Source organism: Taeniopygia guttata, chromosome 8 (genome assembly GCF_048771995.1).
Source record: "Taeniopygia guttata chromosome 8, bTaeGut7.mat, whole genome shotgun sequence".
Taxonomy (NCBI): domain Eukaryota; kingdom Metazoa; phylum Chordata; class Aves; order Passeriformes; family Estrildidae; genus Taeniopygia; species Taeniopygia guttata.
In genome coordinates this window covers 11,688,578-11,707,190 of record NC_133033.1, presented here as the reverse complement: position 1 = coordinate 11,707,190, position 18,613 = coordinate 11,688,578, and the positions used below count along the sequence as shown (strand labels likewise).

The following is an 18,613-nucleotide window of genomic DNA, read 5'->3' as shown; positions in this document are numbered from 1 at the left end:
GTCGGACCTGAAGGAATATTAAGGTAGTCAAAACAGTAACAGGCATATTCTGTGACCTGATGCACCTTCATGTGGGTTATGCGTAATTCAAAACATTAATGCAGAGCCGCTAATACCTGAGAGTGCTCCAAACATGTAACAAAGGGATGTTTGGAAGGAGAGAGGAAAGATAAAAGGGGTTGTTTGGACAGGAGATGATAACATCTATAAGGACTAAAACTCCCTGACAAAGGTGACTCATTCAAAGTCTGTGTTGATGGGGATGCTCCAGAAAGGTAAATACAGGCCATGTGGGCTTCAGCCTTTTAGTAGTCTTAGGCAAACCACTGTGCCCATTTGGGTCCAGCTCACCCTCTCATCCTGTTTAGTCAAAACTTCCCTAATTCATATAGGTAAAATGTCACAGAACCTGGAAGTCTCTGGATTGTTGTTTTCTTGAAGCCTGAGTCAAATTTCATACACTACAATAATAACATGCTCGAAGAAATTGCAATAGAGCAAATTTTTAAAAATACAGTTGGTTGAAATAGGTAGCAATATTTCCATTTTGAAATATAAAAACCCACTCTCGAGTAGTAAAAGCTAAGAAGAATAATACATTCTGAAAAACAAAATCTTTCTTTTGCTGTGCAGCTTTTAAGTTTAATGGGTTCCAATCTGGAATGTTTTTTTTAATAATGCACTACAATCGAGCTATCATTTCATATCAACCTGACATTGAAGCCTCTACTGAAATTAGAAAAAGCCATTTAAATGGGAATACATAGTACGTGAGGAGTATTTATGCATGGTACTCAATACAGTCTAATTAATTCAGTTATTAAAAACAAATATCAGATTATTTCACTGCAGCTTCTTAGACCAATTTGAATTAGATTGTCCCTACTTCAAATATATAGACAGAAAATGTGAATAATAACTTCCAAAATTCATTTAACTTTTGTGATTGGTAAATTGCTTTTTCAACATAGAATATGACTAATTTCAGTAACAAAAGTCAAATCTGCAATAATCTGTGTGGGATGTAAGACTCCTGAATTATCTAATGTACTTACCTTTTATCAGTGACTGGAGATGGTTCTCTTTAATGAAGAGCTGAAATTTTATTTCCCCCAACCTTGTTCCTACCCAAAAAAAACCCAAACCAAACCAAAACAAAACAAAAAAACCCCAAAAAAAAACCCAACAAAAAAAAAGGCATAAAACCCAGGCATTCTGCACCTAAATGCATCAGGAGAGTATGTCTTCAGGCAGAATAGTTCTTAAAGGTTAGACACAAAACAGAATTGTTTCTCTAAAGGATTTTGCTTCAGGTAAAAACAGTGGAAACATTTCACTGAGGGCAATCTAGCCTTTCTCATATTTATTCTTTATATATGGTAGCTTTAATGGGAGAAAAAATCAGAATGTGGAGGTCTCCAGGGGATAGAGCAGGCAGGACTGAGGAAAACAGAGGACTTAATACATGATGTAATTATATAAGGATGTGTAATGTATTCAAGCAGAAAATTGTTTTAACACTTAATTTTTTTGTTTCCTTTTGTCTCAAAAAAACCTATCCTTCTGTAACTGTATCTTCTGTATCTACAAAAATGCAAATATTTTTTCTTCTCTTTCCCCAAAGTGCCACCCATAAAGTACCTACAGACAAAATTATTGAGGTGGTAAAGTAATTAACGTAGGGGCATCTTAACTGTTGTGCTGAGCCAGCTCTCATCCAATCCAGGATGCTTTATTAGGTTTGGGCCACGAAAGTTGACCTAACAGAACCTAATCTGGCTTTAGGAAAATTCTCAGTGTCCAGGGCATGAGTCAGATGAAATAAGCCTCTCGAGCTGAATTCAGCCATAATCTCCCTTGTCCTGCATGCCCTCTTGAAGAGCCAGTGTAGATCCAGAGCTGTAGCCAAGGATATAAACCCCGTTTAACCAGAGCTGGGGCAGGAACCAGTAATAGCTCATTAATGCTCTTTGGAGGGCATGGTGGAAAGAGAGCAGAGCAGCTGTCAGAACTAACCTAGATGTCATTAGGCTTAGCTTCTCAATTGTGTTGAGTTCAAACGAGTGAGTTTCACTAATCTTTTGTCAGGAAAAAAAAAAATCACATATTTGCTCTAATAATAGGAGGAGTAATTAAGGAATTTCGTGGATTGAGATGGGTGGGAACAATGATATTGCTGCTGAAAGCAGGAGCTGTGTCACAGCTTCATCAATGCTGGAACTTGTAATTTTGGCAGTTCTCCATACACAAACATGAGCTGAGGCATCCCACAAACATGGAGCTTCTGTTCTTGTAGAAAATGCTGCTTTGGGAGGCGTCCTATCTACTAATTTTTAGCTTGTCCCATTGTAACTTGATGAAAAGTTGTCATTAACACCATTATCCCCTGATCAGGATAGGGGGAGGATTTGTTGGGGTTTAGGGTTTGGGATTTTTTTTTTCCACTACCAACATTGATAAAGCCTGAGAATTTGTTACTGCCTTATAAATGAGTAATGTGTAAGGCTGCCCATAATAAATACAGCTACCACTTACTGGTAAAAGATAGATGCTGTAGCACAGAGAAAGCTGCAGCCACAAGAACTAGAGATGTGACATAGTTTGGGTAGAGTATATGAGGAACAAGGGACACCAGCTGGAAGTGAAAATGTGTTGGAGAAAGCAGTATGGTGCTGCAAGGCACAGAGTATATTCCTTTACATTTAGGAATTATTTCAAAGCTGCTGTAGGATACTGTAGGTGAGGGCTGTAGGATAGCACGAGTGAAAAATTTTTGAACTGTGAGGACATCAGAGTAGATGTAAAGCTTCAGGCAGCTTCAAACAAAGCAAGTTTCTCCAGGTTTTAATGTAAATTCTCTTGGGTGGAGGTGTTAGTGAACCTGATCTCAGGCGTTACTAAACATGGGCTGCTTTCTCTTTGCATATTGTTAATTTTCCTCTGGAAGGTTATCAGAGCCAAACTACACAGTAGGTACACAATGGCTGGATTAAATCCAGGGAAAATCAGGGAGCATGCAGAGGTGGGGCAAGAGCCTCAGGAGTATCCCTTTAGTTAGCAGGAACCATGACCTCAAATATCACATCGCTAACAGGTCTTTGTTAAACCTTCCATCACTGCTTCTTAGGCAAGATGGCAGAACCTAATACTTAAGTGTGAATTTAAGGCAAATCCTGGTGTAGGGTGTGGTTACAGTATAGTCGGACTGGTTTAATCCTATTGCCAAGAAGTTACTGCTGCCAAAGGAGGATTGCCTTGTTCCTCGCCTCTACTGGCAGCACTCCCTCCCCCATCTCACATGCTGGCTCTCATCAGCCCCATGGTGAGCCAGTGCAGTTCAATTTCTAGATGAGAACGAACACACTAGAAACAGGAACAGGTTCTTGGTGGTTTGGGAAATCCAGCTGGTAGATGAGCAGCAGAGTGGGCAGTAGGAAAGACTTGTGGGGCAGGGATGGGGGAAGTGCTGCCTCCCGCGTCAGCAGCCCCTAGATTCGGTCAGGTCTGTTGCTCAACTGCGTCTTTGCAGTGCCATGGGAATCTGAAAAAAACCCCACCATCAAAACACCCAATCGATTTTGCTCAGAAGCAGCTGAGCAGAACCCTCAGTTCTCCTGTGATGAAAGCACGAACGCTTGTCTGCAATGCAATAATATGCTCAGCCATTGCAGCTGTTCAGCTAAGTGAGCATATTTCTAAATGGATTGCAAGGCATGGCGCTTTAGTGCACACAGGTGCTCCTGCAGTAATGAGAACACCGCTCCTGCTCGGGCACACACAACAGGGCTGCAGGAGAGCAGCGGCACAGAATCGAGAGGAAATTTCCCTCTGTCTTGTGGGATTTCTGTTGGTTTGAATTTGATCACAGAAGACTTCCAAGTCAGCAAGATGTAGGAAAAGTGAGAACTGCTTGGGAGGGTGGAAAAGCTGGTGAGGTTTTTCTGCAGACTCTGCAGAAGGAATGTTTATATGACTAGACTTGCAATTTGGGTAATCAGGATTTTATTAAATGCACTTTCTTTATGAAAGTATTTATCACTTGAATACAGTCACTAGCTATTTTTAAAAGCAACTGAAAATATTCTTCCATACTTGACTCTGTTACAGACAACTGTTTTACCTAAGGATTTTCCAGCAATCTAGAAATGTTAACTATTATTAAGAGAAAGGTTTTTTTTAAATTTCATTAACATTTAACAGATAATGCTAGTCTTTGTGTTTCTTGCCTACACAAAACTCTTCCAAATGCATTTTAACTGTGGTGTTTCAGGATAAAAGCAATGAGAAGTTCAAGAATACTCAGAGACAGTAGTTTTGTTGTCTCTGTAGGAGTACAGGTAAATGATGTATTAGAGCGGGCTGTGGGCGGTAGGTAGTAGTAACTCCTGGTGATCGCACACCCCGGTGAGCTGAGACCCAAGCAGCACCACAGTAAGAAATTTGCAACTGCATGGATTAATAAATATTTAGTCATAATCCAGAGGGCTGGAGTAACCCAGGGAGCCTGTTCTTGCGGCACAGCTTGCGAACCGAACAGCCGCGCTTTGGGGGCACGAAGCTGGCGGCGGGGGCAGGATCACCTCCAGCCGGCAGAGCGCTGCCCCCGAGCCGCGCTCCGCGTCCCTCCCGGCACAGCAGCCCTGGAGCGCTCCCGTGCTGTCCCCGTCCCTCCGGGCGGCCCGGCAGGCAGGCAGACGGACGGACGGACGGACAGACGGACGGACACCTGCCGGCCGCGCTGCGCTCCCGGCCCGCGCCGCCGCCGCGCTCCGCCGGCAGGGGGAGCTGCAGGGAGCGGGTCCCGCCGCAGCGCGGGGGGGAGGGGAAGGAAGCGGAAGGAGCCGCCGCCGCGCTGAGGGGAGCAGGCGCTGTGCGGAGCCGCCGCCTGGTGCGGGCGGCACGGAGGGAGCGAGCGGGGCTGCGCGGCCCGGGCTCCCGAGGAGCGGGCGCCAGGTGAGGGCCCGGCCCGGCCCCGGGGGAAGGGGCGGGGGGGGGCCCGGGCGGCGGCGAGTTCGGGACCCGCGCGGGGAGGGGGAAGGAGGAGGAGGGAGCGAGCGGGGGAAGCCCCCACGTGACCAGCGCGTGCGGGGAGGAGGCGGCGGCTCGCGCGCCCCGTTCGAATCAGCTGGCCCGCGGTGGCGCCTTCCGCGCGTGCGCGGCGGCCCCGCCTCCCCCCCCCCCCCCCCCGGCTTTACGTGTGCGCGCGCCCGGCGCGGCGGCCCCCGGGGCACGTGCGCGGCGCCGCGGGCGCCATGTTGCTTCACCGCGCGCGCGCGGGGCCGGGAGGCGGGGGCGGGCGGGGAAGGCAGGCGGGAAGTCTCGCGAGGTCGCGCGGCTCCCGCGGGAGCGGGCCGGGTGCGGGACGGCGGCGGCGCTGGGTAATGGTACCGGGCCGGGGGCGGGACCGGGCCCGCCGCCCCTCCCGCCGGGGCGCGGGCGCTCGGGAGCGGGAGGGGCGCGCGCCCCGGGGAGCGCCGCCGGCCCCGCGCCGTCGCCGCCTCCTCCCCCCGCCCCGGCCCTGCCCCGCCTCACCTCACATCACCCCGCGCCTGCCCCGCGGCCGCCCCCCCTTCCCTCCCCCGCCTCGGGCTCTCCCCGTCACGCCGCTGCCCCCGCGCCGCTCCGCCCCGCCAGCCGCGGGTGCCCGCAGAGCCCCGGGGCCGCCCTCGCTGTGCCGCCCCCGCTCCGGCTGTTCCCGGGCTCCCGGTGCTGCCCCGGCCGTGCGCCGCTCGTGGCTGCCGGCCCCTGTTCACACCCGCGGCTCCCGGGCCCTTCCTGCGGCCGCGGGCCCCGGCGGGTCCCGCTGGCTCGGCCTGCCCTGCACCCCTGGCCCGGCTGTGCCGCTGCTCTCCCCTGTGCCTGGCCCGGGTTCTGCTGCGCAGCCCGAGCGGTGCCTGCCCCGCAGGGACAGGGTGCTGATGGTAAAGGGTCCAGAAGAGAGCTCTGTAACATCTCGAGTCTGCTCTCGATGGAGGCTCTATGTCCCGTTACAGCACAAACTTGTAACATACAGTTCTGTCTTCTCTTGTATTTAGAAAAATTATTCCCGTCGTATCGAAGTGTCCCAGCTCCGCAATATTCCCTTTGTCTCCTAATCCTGCTCTCTTTTAAGGGAGAGCATATGGTTCTTCTTCTTCCTTATGGTGTTTTGTATTCTGTCCTTGTTTTTATCCAGTAACGTTGTCAGGTTTTGTAGTCTTGGAGTATTTTGCTAATCTGGTTCTAGGCTAGCACGTTACAGAGACTAAATTTTTTTAAAATAATGTGGTTTTGAGGCTTTGATCCTCCAAATTTTATTTTGTAAATATGCTTCCAGTTATTATTAAAAAAAAACCTAATAGCTCTTCCATGGTTGTACATGTATTTCCATGTTTTTCATTGATACTATCATTATACTGTACTAATCACTACATAGTGATTGTTTACTGAGGCTTTAAGTGAAGCTCTGCGTCTACCCTGTATTTTACATTAAATACTGACTTGTGCAACCTCTTAAGAACATGCTTTTCGGATGTATTTCTAACCTGTGGTTAGATACTAGCTTCCAATCCTAGCTGCTCCAAGGGCTGCTCATCTAGTAGGGATTGGTAGGTTTGGGATTAGGAAAATGTGATTCTTTACTTAAGCAGGTGTAACTTCTGAGAAAAGAAGCTGACAAGGTACTGTTATGTTTTGTTTTCAAGCATCTTTTAATCTTACTGTACTGTCTTTTGCATTAATAGTAGTAATATTTGCTTAATCAGAAGTGGAAAAAAGTGTAAGGGGGAAAAAGCATAGTATGTGTTAAACATCAGGGAAGAAAAATGCATCTCTTTATAGTGTATGGGGGGAAAATATTAAAAAAAAACCTATCAGGTGAAAATTCACTCAGCTGAAGAAACTTCCCATTACCTTAGAAGGGCTTAGCAGTTAAGTCAGTGTGACTTCTAGCCGGTCATAAGGAACCTAAACAACTTTGGTTTCAGGCTTTTTCCAGCCCTGTCATGTTTATTCCATGAAAAAATTCTATGCCTTGAATTTACGGGCTTGAGTCTGAAGCTTTTTGTGAAGGAGTGTTATGCAGTGCAACCATGTGTGTCAGTAAGGAGCAGCAGTGAATGACCTTACATTGAAATACTGCTGATAATTTATGTTTCTGGTTGTTTAGTCTATCATAGGTAGTTGTTGCAATTCTCAGTTGTACCACTGTTAAGTGAAATGATTTTTCCTTTGCCTTGCATACTCTAATTGCTAAGTGAGAGGCTGTATTAAATAGCTTATTGAGGTATTTAGTGATGGAGCACAATCATATCTTGTCTCATTATTTTTAACATTTCTGGAAAAAGAGAAATAGCAAATAGGATTCTTTGGCTCAGTGTTATTATGGATTTAACGTGCAAAAATAACTAGATCTTTATTTCACAGAATTTGGGAATGTGTCCTAATAAGGGCTTTTGTTCTACAGCTGAACAGCATGTGACTGCTCTGATGTTTATCAGTGTTTCTAACATACTTGTGTAGTGAGATTGCATAGTGAGATATGCTGTCCTTAGCCTCATACAGAATGAAGGCTTTACACTCACAGTATTTTGAGGAGATTTGAAGTTCTTGTGGGTTTTTTTTGGTTGCTGGGTTGGTTGGGGTTTTTTGGGCCATCTGTCTGTGTCTGGTTCTTGCAGATAGTTTTAGGTACTTATATTGACTCCTGATCAATAATAGTTGTGTGGTTGATAAAAGGTGGAAACAATTATACTCTGCTCTTTTACCATGAGGGAAATAAGAAATAATGTTTCTTAATGTTTCCAAAAGTGCTGGGGAAGCTGAAACGAAAGTCTTTGCAGTCTGCCTTGCTTCCAGTTGTGCTTCTTTTCTTATTTTGTTTTGGTTTTTTTTTCTTCTTTTAAATTACCTTTCACATTTCCAAGCCCCTCTTTAAGATCTCTAGGACTAATCTATTTGCTTTGCTTTAGTTTTCCCAAAGTCTTTGCATTGTGTGGGAACTGATGATACAGGTCTCTCTGGTCATAAGGAACCAAATTTGCAAGAGGGAATTTTTCATAAAGTATTTGACACTTGCATCCGTATATAGATTGCGCTCACAGTTCTAGAAATGCAGTACTGTAGGACCTATTGTTCCCTTTCTCTCAGGTTGGTTTAAAACTAATTGGATTATTCCAGACAGATATTTGTAGACCTTGTCCTTAAAAACCTTGAAGAAGAAAAATTCTGCTACTTCTGGAGGCGTGAGCGAAGTTGCAGAAACTGAGAAACTTTCTCACTTCTGTAGTGAGGGTTTGTTTTTTTTTTTTTTTCTTGGTTTCCAAATTAAGTGTTCTTTGCTGTAAGTCAAGTTGCTGCTGATAAGAATTTGCTCCTGGTAAACTTTACTCTTAACACTTAAGGGTATATTGTTCCAGTTTTAAGAACACTGTAAATATGGTTTGTGGTTGAAAAACTGCTATGGTTGTAGAACCATCCTGGTAGTTTTGTTTTCTGAAAACCTTCCTTCTGCTTGAGTAACTTTTTAAAAGACACTTCAAAAGCGCAGAGCTGAACATTAAATGGTGTGTTCTTATTGGGCACTTGTGTTTCAAACAAAATGATATTTTAAAAGATTCCTTTCTGGAGTGCAGCTTTGTAATCATAATTTAGAGTTTGTAGGTAGTATGTTAATAATTTATATGGTTTGTTTCAAAATTTGAGTATTTGTTAACTGTTTGGATTTAATGGCTTTCCCTTATACAGGTAATTGGTTGTATCTTCCATTCAAAAGTTTAGTAGCTTAACTTACAGTAACTGTTCTTTAAAGTTACTTCAGTGTTTGTTGCTTATAATTAATTCAGTTAAACATAGAAATACATAAGGCTCAGTGAGTCCAATGCTCTGCCCTTTGGAAGTGTACTGGGATCATTCCCTCTGATGGCAGACGTCCTCATTGTGCTGCTTGTTTCAGCAGCTCCATCACCCTCCCCATGGTTAAAGTTTTACATGATCCTGAATTTCAGTACTGTTGCTTTGCATACAGCTGATCACTTTGTCTCTTGTTGCTTCAGAAAAGAGTTTATTCTCCTTGTAGAAGTGTTCTAGATTGCTGTTAACTGCTCTCCAGTTTTTCTGGTCTTTTGAACCTCATCGCAGGACAAAGGAATATGAATGTTGGTAAGATAGACAATTTGGTTGTCCAAGATTTTAAAGATGTTTTTAGTAGTTCAGATTTAAATACAGTATTTAAACACAAATATTTGCTTTTACTGGAAGGGTGCATATGCGCTCACAAAGTATCAGCAAGAAGTGTAAAAGCTCATCTTTATATGTTAGTAGTAGAGAAGTGGCATTTTAAGTCTCTTGTCATGAGAAGTAGCTGAATTTTTTGTCTAAGAAGGATGACTCTAATTATGTTCCAGATACTTCAGTTAGAAAATTTGAAAGTCAGAGAGGAAAGGAGTGTTCCTGAGGGTTTACTTGTGGGTACATAAATTGCAGCATCCTGCTTTTTGTTGACATTTTAGTTTTATTAGCATCTGTATATATACACGAGAGCTGGATTTGTCAGAGCTAGTGGTGCAGGGTTTTTTGTGTGAATTGAAGTGTCTCTGAAGTATCTCTAGTTTAGGAAGGAAAAACAGGGAGCCGAAATTGCAAATTGGAGGGGCTGTGCAACTGGGTTACTGTGCCACAGGGAAATGATTTAAAGAGGGAGGAGAGTGACAGAGCCTCCTGTGTATGTTTGTGTTTGAAGCATACTCTGTCTGTTCAGTAGTGTTGAAGTTAGGAATGTTACCTCCACAGCCAAGGAATCTAGAAACACCAAAGATAGATACTGTCAGAGAAGTTCTGCTATGCTGCTTAATTACTAATTAAATAAATATTTTAAGAACATTTGAGATTGAAGGCATGGGTGTGTCTTGTGCAGTTGTATTTTATGAATTTATTCCTGTTTATTTTTTTGTTTTGTGGCCTGGGTGATAGAACAAAGCAGATTTGCTAATTGCCTGGATAGGACAAATCTGGGAGTGAATATGAGCATTAATGTGAAATAGTCTTGGAATGACCTGAACTGTATGTGATGCACTTCAATAAACAGTACCTTCGGGTAGAAGTAGTAAATTTAAATATGGGAAACACTTGGCTGGGCAACAGTTCTGTAAATAAGCAGCTGTATCACAAAATGAACACAGTGGAGTTGTGACAATTCTGTGAAAGCCAGGATCTCACTGGGATTTATGAACAGGATTGTTGCCTGTGAGAGGGAAGTTGCTCTGCAGTACTCAGTTTAAGGACTCACATAATGCAGTGTCTCTCTTCTTGTTACTCTGCTTCCGACAGATTTGGACCAGCTGAGAGTATTTAGGGAAGAGTTGCAGTAATGACCTTTAAGGAAGGACTGAAAGAATTGCACTTGTTTAGTCTTTTGCAGAGATGGGGAGACATAATAATAGGCTTCAAATGTGGTAAAGTTTGCAAGAGAGAATAATGTAATAAACTGTTCTCTCTAGGTGGGATAAGAAATAATAGTCCTGAGGAGCATTAAAAGAGATTTTGATGTCAGGGAAAACTTTGCAGCTCCAGGAAAGATTATCTGTCCAGGACAGATAATCACAGGGTTATACATCTGAGGGAAGTAATGGGATAGCTATTGCTGAAAGTGCTCTAGAAAAGGTTAAATAACCTCCTTTTACAGGTGATTGAGGTGTAGTTTTCTGTCCTTGGCATAGGAGGTAAGATGACTTTTTAACATTAGATCTCTCATCATTTTTAGATTTTTGTAATATTGCTGGACATGATTTAAAAGAGTAAAACCACAAAACAACACAGTGGAAAAAAAAATTAGTGATGTAACAGTTGTAAGATTTAGTAAAAAACACTCTATCAAATATATTCATTAAAGGGTTTTTATAAAGTATTTATTAAAGCCGTCTGTAATGTAATATTGAAGTTAACTTGAATAGAGCCTTCATTGTAGATTTAATATCTTTGACTTGCCTTTAGGTGGTTTCAGTGATCCAAAAGAAAGAAACTGAGCTAGAGTCAAAGTCTTTCAGAAGACTTCATTCAAGAGAAAGCTCAGAAGATAAATTCTGATGAGCCAGGGAGTCAGGTGCATTCCAGGCTCTGAAATAGAGCACACCATGCTGCTTCACCTCTCTATAAAATTGAGTTTACAGTTAATATCTGAGACATGTATCTTGTGCATTAATCACCACTGATAAAGTCTTAAGGTTCCTGAAGGGCTTGTTCTATAAATATACTGTTATTTAAAATCGCTTTGTGTTCCATGTATTAGGAATAGATTTCAGTCTTTTATGCACATTGCTATGTAATAGCAGTATAAATAAACTTGAACAAAAATGTATCCTGTCTATTACATATACTAGTTTCATAAAAAAATTCTCCTTTGGGACTCTTTTGGGTGATTTAAAAATATTTGATTAAACTGGAAGAGCTAACCTTGATACAAATGAGTTAAAGCTCTTTAAAGTACTGAACAATTTGGTAGAACTTCTTGAACTAAATTCAGCTTATTGCCTTATTCAGCATTTTTTCTATTCAAAATCAACTGCCTGTATCCCATATGACCTTGTTCAAGCATTTCTGATTTTTGAAATTCGACAAAGCTGACTCAGGGTTAAGGGCAAGTGAAGGACAGGCTTTGTGTCACATATGTCTGTGCTCTGGAATTAGGGAAAAAGGTTAAAGTGAAACCATTGTCACATTCTCAATGATTTAAAAAGAGTGTGGAGAATGTACATAAAATGATGCTTTCAATCTATTACAGCCTAATTGTAATTAGACTTTTAGTACATTTTTCTCTCTCACAAGTTATGTGGATTAAAGTTTATGTGTACTTCCACTGCACAGACTATCAGCATTATCTTTGCTATAATTGATAAGAAATTGTAACTGAACCATCAGGAAACAAAGTGCTGCTAACTGACAGGGTTAGATCCTGGTGTAGTGTTTGCTTATATAAACCTGGAAATCAATAAAGGAAGAATGCAAACACTGTTCACCATATTAGACTGATGTCAGAAAAGGAATTTGTTCCTTTTCTCAAGTATTTTAAGTCATCCAGGGATTTTCCTTCTATGTATCACTGCAGTACAGAGGCTTTTTGTAGCCTATTATAAAGGGATCATGGTATCTCATGTAGTAAGGGCACAAAGGCTTAAGTTGTAGGCAGAGGCAGATGCACCTGTTCCCTAAGCTCCACCTGAAGAGCTGGAACTGAGATGCAATTGTCAGACAGAGCTGCCTGGAAAAGGCTGCTTTAACCTGGAGTTTATAGCAGCAGTTCCTGAAGAGTTGACTGGAGCAGTGTATAAGTGATGACTGACTAAAGATTTGGAGTAGAAAGCTGTTAACATTTCAGCAGATGCCATGGTTTGTTTGCTTCGGGTTATTTTCCTATTTCCAATGTAAAAAAAAGAAAATTGGCAACTTCAAAAATGGTATCTTATTAATAATTTTGACATTAGCATATATTAATACATGTTTTCTTTCCCACCCATTACCTTCTTTTCATTTTCTTTATTTATTGTGCTTTCTATGTATGTCTCAAAATTAGAGTACAACTAGCAGCAAGTTTTCCTGGTTAGGGATACATGATTGTATTGCTTTTGTTAGTAACTAATCTGTCTATTTGTCACTTGAAAAGATTTGACAATATTTTTGTGCCTTGCTATGCTGCCAGCACTGTTCTTTGAGGGTTTCCTTAAAAGCTAGACTTCAGGAAAAAGAAAGCTAACTAGATGTTATCAGGTCTTCTTAATCCTCACTTGTCAACATTTCTGGTTGTGTTTATTTATTTAACCTTGGGAAAATAGGCAAAATGAGAAGCCAGTATAGCTTATGGGTTTTTTTTATTTTTAACTAGTGTTTTATTTTCAGCGGAATCGTGATGTTTATTGCATCCGTTTTCTGGAAATTCTGCTATATTCAGTGCATTCTAAAAAAAGCAGAAAGACTGAAAAAAAAAATCTTTATTCACAGTATTCATGTAGAGGCTGCTATAGTACAATTACTTTTCATGTGCATTGATATTTTTAAATGCACCTGTGAGGAAGTGGTTTCTAACAGAATAAAGTGTAGTTATATAATTTCTCTTAAGTGAGGTCAGGTGAGAATTTTTCTGGATCATGGGAATTCAGTGATCCTTTGTTAAGAGGATTCCTAAAATACTTCAGAGGAAAAAGGTTCTTCACATATCTGCTGTCTGACAGCCAGTGCTGAAATGGACAATGAGAAACATTCACTCCTTCTGTGATGTCCTAGTGCAAATAAAGCTTCCCACACATCCGCCATCTCAAAGTGAAGTCTGTCTTTTTCAGATTTCTTGACATGTATTTTGGAGGTCTGAATTGTTGAACCAAAGGGAATTTTGCAAATCCTTGAGACTCCTCTATTCTCGTAAATGGCTTGCTTTTTGGAGTACAGTTTGCTGTCAGGACCATTCAGATTATACAAGTGTACAGGAGCAGATTTGTTGCTGTTAACATCTTGATATGCAGTCTTTTATTGTTGTTCTGACTGCACCTCAAAAAAAAAAACCAAACAAACCAAACAAAAAAAGAACCTCACCAGTAATACAGGTAACAAATTATTTTAAATATTGATGAATTTCAGTTACATCTCTCATGATCTGAAAATATCTCTGGTTAATTCCAACCCAGAAGCATTTTTATTGGAAATTCACCTGTTACATGAAGGTTTGTTTTTTCCTTTGGTCAGAATTTGAATAGAGAGAATGTTTTGCCTCTCTTTTGGGTTCTGGAGGTAAAAGCAGGCCAGTTACTGTCATTTTATCCAGTGTGACTCATGTCTCATTGATTTTCCACTTGAGAGGTAACTCTGGTGATCAGACCTTTGTGTTCTGCTTTTAGGGTGTATCTCATAATTGAATTAGTTGCAGTTAGATCAGCTACCCTTTTAAAAAACTCTTTAGGTTGTTGTATGTCTGTATTTACTTGGCCAAAGAAATTCCCTCGAAGAAACCATCCCAAAAAGTCAGGAGAGTGTGAGAAATAGGAGAGCTCTGGAGAAGCTTACTGTGTGATATTTTGGTACCATTTTCAGTTTTGATTCATGTGTCACTACAGCTTTATTATATGACTTGTACCAAATAATCATGTGGACGTTTCTTCTCATCCTGTCTGTTCTGTCAGCAGGCCTGATTTGCAGACATGGCATGAGCTCCAGTTTAAGTTCTGTTTGCTTATCTTCTTTAAATGTGCCCTTCCTTTGTGTGGGTTGTATCTTGGCTTCCCTGCTTGGTTCATTCCTGCAACTGCCTTGAAAGGAAAGTTTGCTTTTCTAATACTTAGAAATTAGCTTCTGTTGAAGTGTGAACAACTGTTGATTTTTGACCTTCACTGACCATATTTTTCATTATGAAATGTCAAAAAGAGCCCAGGAGTTTGACTCAGTAACAAATAAGAATACGGAAAGTTTGCAGGGTTTTTTCCCCCACTCAGATGCCTCTCTTTGTGCCTCTGATTCTGTTAGTGAAGACTTGAATCAGCTGGATTTCGGTTAAGTTTTCAATAGAATCTTAACAGATTTATATAAAAGTGAACAGTTAACCGGAATGAAAATAGAGTAAAACACAATGCTGTGACCTCTGCTGTGTGTAAAGAGACATGAAGACTGTTTCCCCAGCATTCACAATTCCAGAATAATACAAGTTATAGCTGGGCACTATATCTAGATGGAAACAATAACCTGCTGGATTTAGTCCTGTGCATCAGTTAGAAAACACTTCTAGCCTCAGCATGGAAGTTTAGAGTTCCAAGGATAAGAGGAGTACTCATGCTGCTGAGGCTTACAAAGCATGAGGGAGAGCCTGAGAGAAGGGCTTCACATTACAGCAAACCTGATCCAGGGACTGGCTGTCACCAAATGCAAAGCCGTGGGCCCTGTTTTCCACTGGCACTTGTGCTTATTTCACCATTACAGTGAGCCTGTCTAGGAAGCTAAACCAGAAGGAAAATGACTCTTTTTGTAAGGACTTGAGATTTTCAAATCAGCTCACTGTGAGATCGGATTGAATACAGAAACAAATGCATGAGATAAAAAGGAATGATGTGCGTGAGAGTTACAGGGGAGTGGGATTGCTTCTTTTTGTAGATTAAATCACTTAATGGTAAATGACACCTCACCTGGGAAGTCTTGTTGCAAAATTAAAGAGAGATTGATTGAAGGCTCACCATCAGTCTGTGAATCCACCCTGTTGCACCCTGTTGATAAAGGAGTGGGAATGTTGATGGGTGTGGTTTTGATTGCTGTGATAGGAGGATGGAAGGAAAGTGGTGCCTTGGACAAAAAAAAAAAAAAAAGGCTTTTTTGGGAAGTATCTAAATGGCTGAAATTGAGCAGGAGCAGAGAAAGGTCCATTGCAGTAGTTCAGATGCAAAATGACAAGATCCTTAGGGGAGTTACCCACTTGGAGTGACAGTGAAAACCTTTGGATGTCAAGCCAGCTGCTGGAAGAGGCTTCAGTCTTTAAAAAACCTGTTTGCTGTCTTTGTAACCTTCCTTGTCGATGGATGGGTAACGTTTGACATAGGCTCCTGGACTCACCAACATTTTTTAAATTATGATTCTGTTATCTCACACATGGATTTGCATTTTTATTTCCATAGTGGCTGTTGAAATACGCATACACTGGAGAGTTTCTCCTTTCTTATCACTTAGAGCAATTAAAAAAAAAAAGTTTTAATGTTTTCTTCAATTGAGCAAGGATAATCCAAACTGCATGCATGCAGAACTCAGAAGGGAAACAGTGCTCACCTCAGCTGGCATGTGACTTAAGAGGGGCATTTAAAGTCAAAATAAGCAGATTTTTATAAGATGGTCATTTCAATTTTTGAAAAATACTGATATTTATATTTCAATAAAATTATTTTAGTGATTGCAGAAAAATGCCTATCCTCTAGTCTAGTGGTGATAGGAATCTAATGACTCTATATTTCACCACTATCTTGAGTCAGAAGAATCTCAAAAAACTGAGCAAATGGGTATTAAAATTGAAAATTATTCTTAGGAATATGAAGTAATGCATAAGAATAAAAATAGGCTTTTTTATGCAAAAAAGCCCAACCCTGACTTGAAATCAGCTATTAGGAAAGTCTTCTGATAGACATTTCTGTAAAGCCATCAATTCAGTTTTCACTAGGTGTCAAATAAAGTAAATAGAGTTGAGTATTAATAGAAAAGGGTCATGACATAAAATATTAACTATTCTGTGGTAAAAATCTATGAGATACATAGGCCATGCTTTGAATATGATTATCCCACACTGATCTGTCTGCTAGACTTAATACAGAAAAGGGAAATAAGAATAATCAAAATTCAGGATAACTTCTTTATGCAGAATACCAAGGAGATAAACCAGATAAAGTAACCATTAATTCTAGGATCTTACAGCAAAGGTATGTCCTCAGATACTGTGAAACTTAATTTTTTAAGGTATGAGAGTTTTATGTAGGGTTTTTTTTCCAACTGTTATCAAGGAAGGAATGTGTTTAATTGCTTCTTGCCCTAGGAGAGATAATATATCACTGAGTTATGAGGGCTTTGTGTGTTCAAGATACAGCAAAGGCTGCCTAGGAGATATATTCTTACTGTATTTATTTTTCTTCTTTTATGGCTACAGCATTGTGCTGTGAGTAATAGAGTTGTTCACAGCTCAATAATTTTGTCTTTTTTTTACAGAAATTTTAGATGTTCTCCCAGATAACTGGCAATCTGGGTTGGGCTTTTTTTTTTTTTTTCTCTATAATATTTTTTAAAAGGTTAACAAGTTTTATGGATGGTATATAAACTACATTTGTCAAGTTAATCCTTACTTCATATTTCATGTCAGCTCTTCAGAGGTCCTAAGGAATAAGCACAGCACTTGTTTTGCTATTATGCTGTTAAATTCCTTAGAATACTTTGTAAAAACTGTGCCTTAGAACCAGTAAAGCTTTTTTAGGCCATCACTGGCAAACTGCAAGTTGTTTATTATTAAAAACAACTATATATAAACCCTTCTGCCTGGTATCTTTACTCTAAAAATGTAAATGTGCAAAAGCAAACCATTATGATTTCTAACTTTGTAACAGCTTTTATTGATTATTTTCAAATTCATACTCTAGAGATCCTGAACTGTATCTATGGCATATTCAGAAAGCTACTGATAGTACTGGTCTTGGTCTTGTAAGACATAAACATTTAGAGTAATCCTATCTCTGTAGCTAAATGTTTTGGAGGGATAAAGTAGGAAAAGTCAATTTTGTGTTGTATTTGTGTAAGTCGGTATCTAAGCCCATAGTAAATAATGTAACCATTTAGTCTAAGCTTTATCTAATTCCTTCAAATGAGAAGTTTCTAAATGTGTTGTCATTTGATACAGTATGTGAGCAATCCTGGTGTGCAGCTCAGAGACAAAGCAATAAAGAAGAATTTTAACTGCAAGTGCAGGCTTTTTACTGCTGTGATGGGTTGGCCATTTAGAGAAGTGTCTGAACCCTGGCAGTCTGCTCATGTTTGCTCAGGATAGGTATGGAAGCTACATAATTCACACTTTCCAACCCACCTTCTGGCAGCGTCTTCCTGCTTCCTGAATCTGTGATAAAATGTGCTGAAGGTACCTCTTTTTTTTTCTTGTGCTTCAGGAAATTCTCTAATGACAGAACCTGGAACTTGGATAGCCTTTTAATGTTTCTTCAGTCCTTTAACCTGATATTGCAGGATAATTCCAAGGAATAGTGAAATGGGTGTCTCCTTTTTATTTATGGAAATAGATACTATCGAGAATTTTAGATACCATAACCAAACATGTATTTTTATATAAGAGGTTAAATGTTCTAATTTCTATTCTACTAAAATGTGGTCAGAATTTGCCCTGAATTATTGAATTAATAACTGATGAAGTATAAAGTATGTTAAATACTGCCATGGTCATGAATCATATTGTCTTGAGACAAAAGACGAAAGTCAAATCTGTGAAAAATTACTTCAGCTTCACAAAACTAAATTGAGAAGAGGCAAGATGCTGTTTAAAGCCTTGAACACAAGTTTTCTTGTGTTTTATTAAGGTAGATACAACTGCAAACATGCACCTTTGTTACTGGAGCTGAGTGTATGTATTTGAAGGATTGACATTACAGTTGCAAAGGCATGCTTTATGCGTGTAGTAGCTTTTCATCATGAGGCTTTTTATTTTTCATCCTTGAGAAAGTGTTTCTTAAGCAAAGCCAGAAAAACTGAAGTAGAAGGGGAAGCTAAGTAGAACAAAAAAATTGTTCTGCCAATAAAAAAAGACAAAGCAAGACAGAAAAAAGCCAATTGAAGGCAGAATGGAGAAAGAGTTAAAATGAAGTTGCTATGAGAGTTGCATTGGGTGTCTAACCTTGCCTTTTCTTTTCTGCCAGGTCTTTATACCCATTTGTAAAAATGAAAATACAGAGTCCTCTTTTTACAAAAACATCAGTGGGATAGCTTGAATGCTAAAAATTTGTGGGAACGCAAGGGAAGACAAGGACAATTCATGGAAGAGAAATTCACTGAAGTTTAGAAAATAGATAGATATCACATATGACTTAGGAGGACTCTAAGCTAAAAATATTTGGAAGATATAATGGTATTATACACA

General features: G+C 40.6%; 1 protein-coding gene across 3 annotated transcripts in view; it reads left to right on the top strand.

Moving 5' to 3' along the window:
• The first annotated feature begins 4,814 nt into the window (after positions 1–4,814).
• ZZZ3 (zinc finger ZZ-type containing 3) overlaps positions 4,815–18,613 on the top strand; it is a 55,754-nt gene continuing 41,955 nt past the window's right edge. For 2 of the 3 annotated variants that reach the window (XM_030279511.4, XM_030279508.4), the window contains exon 1: positions 4,815–4,953. The gene's annotated coding sequence lies outside the window, so the exon portion shown is untranslated. Of the gene's footprint in view, positions 4,954–5,264; positions 5,379–18,613 lie in introns of those variants that run through there. The other variant, XM_030279509.4, reaches the window with a different exon arrangement.